The 12,284-nt window shown below is 36.2% G+C and overlaps 1 protein-coding gene across 1 annotated transcript in view; it reads left to right on the top strand.

Moving 5' to 3' along the window:
- Positions 1 to 1,561: 1,561 nt before the first annotated feature.
- The window catches only part of LOC137240537 (serine/threonine-protein kinase SIK3), a 66,771-nt gene continuing 56,048 nt past the window's right edge, over positions 1,562 to 12,284 (top strand). The window contains exon 1 of the mRNA XM_067766962.1: positions 1,562 to 1,820. The gene's annotated coding sequence lies outside the window, so the exon portion shown is untranslated. The remainder of the gene's footprint in view (positions 1,821 to 12,284) is intronic.

Below are 12,284 nucleotides of genomic sequence, written 5' to 3'. Positions count from 1 at the left end.
CATGGAGAGAGGCAGGTAAGAGGATACACAATTTTTTTTTTTTTTGGAGTGGTAGTTGGAATGGGTTTGGCGGTGGGAGGGAGATAAATGGAATAAAGTTTGGAAAAGAATAAGAAGAAAATGGAACATAAAGTAGAAAAGATGGGGATAGAGAGTGGAAAGGGAAACGAGGCTCACTTTCTTATGTAGGCAAATCAGTTTTCGGGCAGAAAAATGTCTGCCGCTTACACCAGTTATGTATACTCCAGACTGTATTACAAACAGTAGAAAGATAAACTTAATACCCTTAAAAAACAATTTGTAGTTCTGAGTAAGCAATCTTAAACCTTCTGTGTCATTGTAAAGCGTGGGTGCAAGTAATTAACTCAATCCGCCACAAGGCTACTGCTCATAGATCAGGACTATAATGGGAGCTTTTTTAGTGTATTTGATATGGACCAAAGGCCATTACTTGTACAAATTCGGGCATGGGTACCAGTGGCATATGGAGTTTCAGCCAGTGCCGATTTTCTTGATGCGCCTTATGTTACTTATTCCACTTTTGCCATTGCTAATTTTCCTTTTAAGGACGATCTCAGTACATATCGACTTCTTGGTAGAATATCATCGAATCTCATATGCCGTTTTGGAGGAGAACCCAATCGAGCCTGCTTTATGCTCAAAAAACTAGGTCCTAGAATTTAGTGCAAAGAAATAGGTCCTGGTTTTTGATAGGAGTTTTCAGTTTGGTGATGTCCTCACGGAACGGCCAGCTCAAACTAACCTAGACTGAGCGGCTTAATATAACAGTAAAATATACCATTATGCACCTCCGATACACAAACTAGAAATATTTATAACTTATTTATAAAAGCTTTCGCTTTTATCCTCTTTTCAGCACCTTCAACGTTCTAAGAGGAATAAACTAAAATAAGAAAACACAAACCTAGGTGACAACAAATTCAGAGGATATGTACTACCTAAGCAGAGCACAACTTAGCAGCAATGTAAGAGTTTCGGTCTTACCTCAACGAACAACCAATGAATCCAGCAAAGCGCCATAAGATAATAAGTAAAACAAAGAGTAAAACTTTTTGTCGTAATAACATGTTGCCTACGCACAAATGCTCTTTACGGAGAAGAATCTATGTCACCATTTACATACAAGAACTAGTTTAGGTAGGAGACGCTGAGCCAAATTGAAACTAAGCGCTACTTTTTGGATGGTGAGAAGTCGCTCAAAAACGCGGCTGGCAATGAAAACGACACAAAGTGGCTTTCAAATATAAAAATCATCAAATTATTTTAAGCTAACAAGCGAGGGAGGTGTGTCAACGAAGAAAAAGGGAAGAGCGAAGGAAGAAAAGCAATACAAATAAAAGCTAAATCGCGCCATAAGCAAGCGCTATAAAGCCAGCCACATTAAGGAAGTCAAAAACAACTCACGGCAATATCCGTTGCGCATACACAAATACACACATACGCACAAAAGTCATAGCTTAGCTTTGAAACGACTTACTTGCTATTCTTTTGACTTTTATCCTTCGTCAACTTTGCGTTTATCCGCTTAGCAAAGGTTTTGTTGGCAAACAACCGACGCATTTCTAGCAGACAATCTAGTTTGTTTTTCTGATACGCTCTGCAAGTGCAGTTTTATTCTTCTTCTTATTATCAACATTGCGTATTTCGGTGTAAAAGGTGCCAAAATTAGAACAGCAGTCGTGGATACCACCGGTGATTATCGGGAGTCAGTGCTAGCGCCGCCGCCTTGCCCACCCGCCACACCGCCCTATCAAAGGCTTACGAAAGCGCTGAAGTGCGATCCAAGATGCGGACACGAGGTAAGTACTTAATTATTATGCGCCTTAAAAAGGTGAAAGGGGGGTGTAGAAAATAAAGGAAAAGTAAAGGTAAACAAAATTTTAAGCTAAAAACTTAAAGCATTTTACCTGACCTAGCTTTTATTTTGTATGAGCATGCTGTGCAATTTTAGGTTAACATTGGTTATAAAAGTTTTTTTTTTTTATATCTTCAAAGCCAAGCATAGTTGAATGAAATTAGCGGAAAAAGAGGTAAGGTAAAGTGTTTTTGATATGAGGAAAAATTTGAATTTGAAAACTTTGTTAGCAGTGGAAGGTATTCGAATTTGCATAACTTTACTTAAAGGGCAAGTTCATAAATAGCTTATTATAAGCATTTTGTAAATACATATGTATGTATAATCTGAATTTCCGATAAAAAAATTTCAACATACATGGATTCATCAAAGAAGGCCCACATACTCATCTATGCATCTTATGGAATAAAGTCGCTAAATACGTATTTAACGTAATAACTCGGCACACAAAGATCCGATTTGAAGACGGGTTTTTGCATTCTGAAGCGTAGCTACGTGAGTTGGTTAATTTCAAGTTATATTTAGGAAGGTATATTTAGGTTAGGTTGAACCGGCCGGTTCGTCAGGACTTCACATACTGATTACAAATTTTACAGATTAGAATAATTATTTTCTTAATAATATTTTAGCTTCTTATGAATTTATGACTTTAACATTCTCAATTAAATATTGTAAATAAAACAAGCTTGAACATATAAAAACTCACATTTAAATCTATCACTTCGGAATATTTGTTACAAAGACGAACACATCTTGTAATGGGCTCATTCATCGAGTAGTTGGTTCTACTAAATGGGTCGACAAACATACGATTATTTCGTAAACTTCGTGGGGGTAAATATACGTTAAATAAGATCTTTAAGTCATCACAGTCAATGTTGTGGTGTGGTGAACACAAATATTAAGGAATTATAAATTCGTCGGTCATGCAAAGATTGAAATCCTAGAAGCTTTCTTCTACTTATATAAGTTGGAGGACCATCTTCGTAGTTGACTCTATATAAGGCAAATTTCGTGATAACTTTCTGCACTCTTTCAATTTTGTCGGTATATACATCGTAATATGGATTCCATATAAGAGAACAATATTCGAGGCGACTTCGTACGAGAGCAGTATATAAAGATTTTATGGTATAAGGGTCTTTAAAGTCCCGTGCATTCCTTTGAATAAAGCCTATCATTGCAAATGATTTGGACACTATGAAATCAATATGCTTACTAAACGAGAGCTTTGCGTCGAAGATTGTTGTTTAACTGATAATTGTACAGAAGTACATTAGTCTTCCTTGTGAAAGATACGACAAAACATTTGTTGATATTTAAGTATAGGTGATTTGATGTACACCAAATCTCAGAAGTGCTTAAATTAGATTGTATATTCTGCTATCAGAAATAGTATCAACTCGCAGCAAAAGTTAAACATCATCGGCGAACGTCAAACATTTTACAAATTTGAAGTGTGAAGGTAGATCATAAAAAAAAAAAAAATTATAAATGTAAGGCGCGATAACCTCCGAAGAAATCTAAGGCCGAGCTTCTCTTCCAATTTGCGTCGTGCTCCTCTTGATTTTCCCTACAAATTGGCCGGATGGGACCTACATGTTTTATGCCGACTCCGAACGGCATCTGCAAGGCAGATGAGTTTTCACTGAGAGCTTTTCATGGCAGAAATACACTCGGAGCGCTTGCCAAACACTGCCGAAGGCGACCCCACTTAGACAAATTTTCTTCTAATTGAAAAACCTTATTTCTAAAATTTTGATGTTGCTTTGCCCGGGGTGCGAACCCAGGGCATACGGTGTGGTAGGCGGGGCACGCTACCATCACACTACGGTGGCCGCCAAAGAAGGTAGATCATTAATGAACAATAAAAATAATAATGGACCACAGTGGGTACCTTGAGGAATACCGGACCATGCGTTTACGCAACTGCTCGAAGTGTCTGAACCCATCTTTACGAATAGTTTTCTGGCACTAAGAAAACTAGAGAAAAAGTTTAGAAGTGAACCAGTAATGCCGTAAAGCTTGAATTTATGTAACAGGATAGCATGGTCCACCTTGTCAAACGCTTTAGAAAAATCCGAGTATATGACATCTAGTTGGGATTGGTAATTAATTGTCAACAACAAATGACGATATTTGTAGTAAAAGTGGTGATGGAAAACCGGGAAGGGATTGGTGTCATACAACTCGTGCACTCCCTGAAAAAATTCAGCAAACAAGTTGCAAGTCGTGCGTGTTATCAGAAACTTTACCGTTATACGTAAAAGTAGTTGGAAAACCATTTGTCTTCCTTTTAGAATTTATATAATGCCAGAAATATGAAGGGTTGGATTTAAGTCCTGATTCAGCATTAAACATGTACTATTTAAATAAGAAATTATGAAGGCAGTCAAAATTTTTACGAAGCTACTCAAAATTAGTAAAGTCACTTTCATTCTGGCGTAATTTAAAAGAACTAAAAGCTTTGTTTTTTCTGTTTTTTAAATTACATAAGCGCCTATTGAACCAGGGTGGTTTATTATGTATATACTTTCTTTTCAATGGAATAAATTTCGAAATAGATAACGTGAGCAAGGAATGAAAATGTTTATAAGAAACCAACGGACTATTTGGAGGGTCCCGGAAAGCCCTAACGGTTGAATTAATAAAGTTATTTATCTCCAAATAATTACATTTAAGGTAGTCTACTATTGCAAAGAATCAATTGACATAGAATCATAGATATAAAATTCAAAATTTATGTATAGTGCTTTGTGATGAAAACTATTAGCAGAAAAAGGTTTATGATATTCATTACAATATGTCTTCAAGTCATTGGATACAAACAGAAGATCAAGAAATCTGCCTCCGTTATTTACGGCAGCGTTACATTGATTAAAACCATTAGATAGCAGCGTACTTGTAACTAATAAATCTATATCAGTTTTCCAATTAGTAAGCAGAAGATGCTGATTATTACTGAGCCATGAAATATTACCTAAATTAAAGTAACCGAGGTAAATAACGTCTGTGCCTTCGTTACCGATATTATTAACGTAAACTAAATTGTCTAAATGTTTGCTAAATACTTCTACACTACTTGTAGGAGGAATGTAGGATAATAGTATTAATACAGATTTATTATTTGAAGCCTTAATGCTTATACAAATTTGTTCGCACATGCAATCGGCGTGAGGCAAATTAATCATTTGGCTGCATAAGTCAGATTTTATGGCAAGTAGAACACCACCCCTTTTATGCAATCCGGTGGTAATTGCGCAGCGATTCTTACGATAGACATGATAGTAGCTGTCGAAGTACTCGGATGAAGAGATATTTTCAGTTAACCAAATCTCTGTTATGGCGATGATATCAAACTCATGCAATGATGTGCAGCGTTGAACTTGAAGACATTCCACTCACATTTTGATAGTAGAGAGAGTATTTTCTACTTTGATTCTTTACTAGACTCGTTGTTGGAAATGATCCTCCTGGATTTTCAACGCCTCCTCCCCTAGTTTTTGAAAATTTTTAAATGGTCGCACCTTAACTCCTGCTGGCCAGATCGAGTGGTCAAGCAATTTGTTATAGTAGCTCAACGATACTCCTAATTTATAGTTAATACGTTTGAGCGAATCAACAGACACACCTTTTTTAACAAGTGCAAAACAAAAAAGGACATTAATATCAATAGAAGCATGCTTAGAAACGTAGTCCTTGATATTTTGAGAGGTGGCCGAAGACCTAAATGATGATAAATGCACACATTGAGTGCGAAAAGAAACCTCCCATTCATTAAATGCATTGCTTCCAATAACTACAGTTTTCAAATATTCCCTAGAGGGCACGTTATTATTTGAACGTACTGATTGTATAGAGCCGCTAGGTACAGCAGCAGCAGCGATTTCGGCATATGATGACGATTTTTTTTTTGAAATTATAGTGGCATCGGAGATAACCGAATCAGCTGGCTGAGCAATATCATTTGTTTGCTGAGAGAATGTTTATCTGTGAAAATTAGCAACGACACAGTTAAAGGAGTCATTATCTCAAGCACATTCAATTTGTACTTATGTAATATTATTATTAAGTGCAAACAAGATCTTATTAAACACATTAAATGTAACAAATAGCGATACAAAATACGGAGCGAATGTAAAACACGTCCGTACAGTTCGGCTAACAATAAACATAAAAAGAAGAAGTTTGTTTAACGAGCAAACTAAAAAACCTTTTCAAAAGCCAGGTCCTATGTTATAAAATAACTTCGTTTTTTGGCAAATACTATAAGCTTTTTAGAACCTATTATGCTTAAGTTAGGTTAGGTGATAGCTGCGTTGGTAGGTGAAGTTCACTCAGGTGCTATCAGTTGTTATACCACATAAAATAACGGTGACGTTAGCTATAGCTACTTAGAGAAACGTTTCCATATGATGCAGTTTCGAATGAGACCAATCTTAACCTTAATCCTTAACCATCCTCTGGAGATTCAAGTGAGTCACGACCGAAAAACTGTCGTCTGGTTCTGGCAAAATCTGGGCGATCAAGCATAAAGTGACTCGATGATTCTAACTCATGATCCTCTATACAGCTGAAGCAGAATGGGGTTTCCGGCATATAGAAGTCGCCGCCAGACTGATCGGATTGCGGGAGAAGGTGTTCGTTCATGCTAGTTTTTAGGAATTGGCCTACAAACTCAAATACGGAGAGTTTATTTCCCCTTGAACTTTTCAATAATTGGCGTAATAGCGAATTTCATGGTCAATTGCGCAATTCGTTTGCTTCCATAACATCACTTTGTCATTTATTCTCCCACAACATAGATTAGCTTAACATGCAGGTATACAATTATAGCTCACACCTAACTACAGGTCCATGAACCTAATAATAAACCGAACATACCTACACACACTTAAGTATGTACAAAGTGAATGAACCGTAATGATCATGAGCCACCTCACAAATAGATTTGCAACTCAAATTGACACCACGCTTTCGATTGCTTTGAACTTGGACTTTAACGTTCGCATAATGTCGCACTATGTTCATTGAACTTGTAAGGTTTTCTCACACAAAAACGCTTATGCACGGGGCAAACAAAAAGAAAGAGGAAAGCGTGAGTCTGAATGTTTATTTATTTAGCTCAATTATATACCGTTAATCCAATTGCCACTGTCGGCAGTTCAGAGCAAAATAGAAAACATAAATAGACCAATTACGACAAAACAAAAATGAAACTAAAATACAAAGTAAAAAAACAAAATCAGAAAAAGTGAACTGAAATTGAGCAACAAAAAAAACAAAAACTCAATTTCACGCAAAAATAATTTGTTATTTGTATGCGAATCAATACTTTGCATGGTGCTTGAACAAATGCGGTCAAACACGCCAAGATTTTATTAAGAATTTGATAGCACAAAGTAATCAATAATAATCAAAATCATTCTGAAGACTCACCTAATGCTTTGAATTTTAATCCTGCTCAGAACATTAATCTTCCGCAAGTGGAGCTCATAGACTTGGCTTCCCCTAATCCGCAAGCTGTGGTTCCATCCACTTCTAAGGCCGCGGAAAAAACCTTAGAGCCTCAAACTGTAACTTCTGAAACTGTAACTTCTCAATCTGTGACTTCTTATTCAGTAGCAGCGGCTAAGAAGCTGGTTGTAGTCCCGCTCAAAAAATCGATTTTCGTATCTCGCTTTGACAAAGACACTTCCGTTGAGGATATCAAGTCTTATGTCACTTCGAAAATTAAGGCTGACGGCATGACTTTAAGAAAATTTAAATTTAATTACGAAAGGAACATTTCTTCATTTAGAATTGATGTCTACTCAGAAGATTTTGATAAACTTTTGGACAGCGCATTTTGGTCGCCAGGGGCTTTTGTTCGCGAATTTGTGCATAAGACTATTGAGATTACTCAATATGTAGCAAAAATTCCTCCTCAAAGTTCCGATCCAAAAAACTTAATTTAATATCTTGCTTAAGCATTTACTATCAAAACGTTATAGGCTTAAATACTAAATTAACTGACTTATATTTGAAAACCATTCACTGTAACTATAATATTATTGCTTTTACCGAAACATGGATGAAACCCAATGTTTTAAATTCCGAAATTTTTTGTGGTGAGTATCAGAACTATAGAAATTATCGCTTAAATAGGACCGGAGGTGGTGTCTTGCTAGCTGTACATTCTTCAATTCCATCTGAAGATGTTAATTTAGCCGAAGTTGATTCCATCGAGTTTAAATGCATCCGAATCTTACTAGACCGGGGCCATATTTACTTAGCCGTTTGCTATATTCCACCGTCTTCTGATCTATCAGTGTATATGCACCATATTTCACTGTTACAATCAGTCAATTCGATGATAAAGTCCACGGACTCAATGATTGTTTTAGGCGACTTTAACCTGCCACATATATCTTGGAATACCGTTGATCACAATATTGTCCCCGTATCATCCAAGATGAATAACAATGACTTTTTGGATGGAATTACTGATCTTTGCCTTAATCAGATCAATTTCTTTCCAAATAAGTATGGAAAATTCTTAGACTTAGCATTTGTTGACGACATATCTAAATTCTCTATAAATCGGTGTGAACCTCTTGTTTTGCCAGAAGACGCTTACCATCCTTCTCTTGAGATAACTTACGAAATCATAAGCAACGAAGTCGGCTGCACTAACAAAACATGTGTCTCTACCAGATGCTTTGATTTTTTCCAAAACTAATTTCAACAATTTAAATAAAGAGCTTTCTGAGATAACTTGGCCTCGATATAAAGAGAATGTAGAGGAAAACGTTCTACATTTTAATAAAACCATTTATACTTTATTTGAAAAACATGTGCCCAAACGGAAATGCTCGTACATTGAACCAGTGCAAGCCTGGTTTACTAAAGATTTAAAAGCTTTAAAAAATAAGAAATCACATTTATTCAAATTATATAAGAGAACCGGTTTACATTCTCATTATGCACAGTACGCTATTTTCCGTCATAAGTATTTTGAACTTAATAAAAAGTGTTACAAAGCTTACATATGTAAAATTAAAATAAACATTATTTGCCACCCGAAGTCTTTTTATGATTTCGTAAATTCTAAACGCAGAACTAACGGATTTCCTTCTGCCATGAAGTTTAGAAATAGCATTTCCAGCGACGATCAAGAGATTGCAAACTTCTTCGCTCAATTCTTTCACTCTAATTACTCTGCTATGGTTGATTCATCACCTACAAGTTATCCGTATGAGCTCCATTCTAGTAACTCAATATATACCCCACATTTGCTGCCTGAAGATGTTCTACTACATCTAAAGACCCTAAAAGAATCCTTAAAATACGGTCCCGATTTGATCCCAACATGTTTTCTTAAAAAATGTGCGGAATACATTTACCAGCCCCTTACTGATCTGTTTAACCTCTCTTTAAAAAATGGCATTTTCCCGACGGCTTGGAAGGAATCTTTTCTTATCCCACTCCATAAAAAAGGAAGCAAGTCGTCTATTGAAAACTATCGTGGAATAGCAAAGCTCTCCGCTATCCCTAAGCTTTTCGAAGCAATCGTTACTAATCACCTTACATTTTCGATTTCTACATTGATAGATAGTTCTCAGCATGGCTTTTGTAGAGCCAAATCAACCACAACCAATTAGCTTGAATTTACAACTCACGTCTTTAATGGGTTTAGAAACAATCATCATACCGACGTTATATACACTGATTTCAGCAAAGCATTCGACGAAGTACGCCACTCATTACTTGTTTATAAACTTGAATTGCTTGGTTTTCAACCTGGCCTAACTCGCTGGATCTCCTCCTATCTTTGCGGTAGAACTCAAAGAGTCATTTTTAAAAAAATTTGTTCGAATGTCATCGATGTTCCCTCCGGTGTGCCTCAGGGTAGCCATCTCGGTCCTATTCTGTTTTTGATCTTTATAAACGATGTTTCCACAACTATAAAATATTCTAAAATTTTAATGTATGCCGACGACGTAAAACTTTTTAAGTCATACGCGTCGGTTGAAGAACGTTCTGTACTCCAGGCGGATTTAAATCGTTTAGTTACTTGGTGTAATGCGAATTTTATGCCTCTCAACATAGAAAAATGTAAATCCATGTGTTTTTCACGTGAGAACATACAGCCAGCTTCCTACACAATTAATGGCCAAACTCTGGAAAGCGTTGATGTTTTTGTCGACTTGGGAGTTACAATGAATTGCAAACTTAGTTTCAACCCTCATATTAATGCCACAGTCAATAAAGCGAGAGGAGTTTTAGCATTTGTGAAAAGATGGGCAAAGGAGTTTAGTGATCCTTACGTTACAAAAACCCTTTTTACATCATTGGTGAGGCCGATATTAGAAAATGGATCGATAATTTGGAATCCGCGTTATCAAGTTCATGTGGATAGACTCGAATCAATTCAAAAACAGTTTTTACTTTTCGCCTTTAGAAATCTTCAATGGGACTCTCCGTATAATCTTCCTCCTTACACTAATCGATTAAAACTAATAAATCTTCCTACCCTTGCAAGTCGTAGAGAAATGCTAGGTGTACTATTTATGGCTAGACTTTTAAATGGATCGATTTCAAGCCCATTTCTATTGAACGAAGTAAACTTGAATGTTCCATGCCGAGTTTCAAGGCATTATAAACCAATAATTCTTAAACAATGCAGAAGCAATTTCCAACTACACGAACCTTTTCTATGTTTGTGTGAAGATTATAACTCTCACTCGAGAATAATTGATGTTTCGGACTCGCTCTTTGCCATAAAAAAGACGGTTCTATCTTCTCTTAATAATTAAAAAATTATATTTATACTTTTAGTCTATTGTATTTTGTGAATCTATATTTCTCAGGTGATGAGTTTCTCTGTAGCTGAGCGGTTTTAGATCTCGGCGCTTAAGAAGCCACTGCCTCTCAAAAACTCGGTAACAAAAAAATTATAAGTAACACATAAATAAGAATTAGAATACAAAAAAAAAAAAAAACAAAATAAAAACAAAAAAAGTATGTATGAATTAAAAAAAAAAACAGGATTAGCCTGGTTTCATCGGGCCACTTGAGGGCAGTGCGCTGCCACAACGTCCGATTAAGCACCCTGAAGGAAATTTGGTGAAGTGTGCTAAATTCAACGCTTAGTCCGTACCTTCGAACGGATGCCAAGTGGATGCATAGGGAGACAGTTGGTAGCCAAAATTGTACAAGCAGCGCTGTAGTTTGTGCTAAATCTATTTAAATCAATTAATCAAAGATTACTGAACCGGTAAAAACGTGTTTAAAAGGTCTGCAAAGGAGCCAATTACCATTTCGCAAGATATCAAAATGTTAAAAGTTTCAGTTGAAATCACAGCGAGAAGTCAGAATTAGTCAATGAGAAAACGTCACATCAAATAACGAATAGGCAATTATTAATGAGAATGCGTCATTTGGAAAATTTTTTCGGTTAGTCAATTTATTTAACAATCGTCAAATATAAATGCGAGATGTCATATGGAAATGAAAAAGTTACAAATGCGAAAGCGTTACTTCGGTATGAGAAGAGTCATTTAAATGAGAGACCGTCAAATGTCAATTAAATTTGTGAAAATGGTGTTGGAAGTGAGAAATCGTAAATGCGAAAACATCACTTCAATATGAGATGCGTTAATTGTAAATGATGTTGTAAGAAAGTTGAAGCGTTATATAGAAATCAAGGAATAGTCAATTGCAAATGCGGAAGTATCACTTCGATAGAGGCAGTAGTTTAACTGACGTGATATCAGCGTTAAGGTGGGGTCGATCGATCGGCAGGGGCGTTAATTTAGGATAAGCACACGCCCTGCATGGCGAAGGTCAGATTTTTAAAGCTGCGACAACGATCTACGCCACTCCAGAGTTGATTCAGAGGTAGTTTGGTTGAAATATTCCTGAAGGGACACGTTAAAATCTCGCCGACAAATGGATAATATGTTGTGGAGTCCAACTCCAGTATTTATAAAAAAATTTGATTGAAGTGAAAGATCGTGGTACTTCAAATGACACTTTCGTATTTTCCAATGACATTGACTTATTAACAACAAACAGCTATTAATTCCAATTGGCTCTTTCTCATTTAAAACTGACTATTTTCAGTAACAAATGACGCATTCGCATTTTAGTTTATTGTTTTCTCATTTACAATTCACTTTTCTCATATTAAAGTGACTCCTGACTTTCCACATTCGTTAAATCTTTAGTGAATCATAGATGCTTCTCACAATAATTTTTTTTTTTTACAATGTTAGGTTAGGTTAAAAGAGCGTGATTCTGAATTTCCCACTCTACCACTCGGATACATATTTGTTCATTATGAGTGCGCTCTGCGAGCGTCGAGTGGCGGCACATTTGTCCAACCAGAATACTTGCTAGTAGCCCTCAACGAAACACTTGCCTC

The sequence above is a fragment of the Eurosta solidaginis genome, chromosome 2, assembly GCF_040869045.1.
Source record: "Eurosta solidaginis isolate ZX-2024a chromosome 2, ASM4086904v1, whole genome shotgun sequence".
Lineage (NCBI taxonomy): Eukaryota > Metazoa > Arthropoda > Insecta > Diptera > Tephritidae > Eurosta > Eurosta solidaginis.
This window is presented reverse-complemented; position numbering and strand designations above follow the sequence as displayed.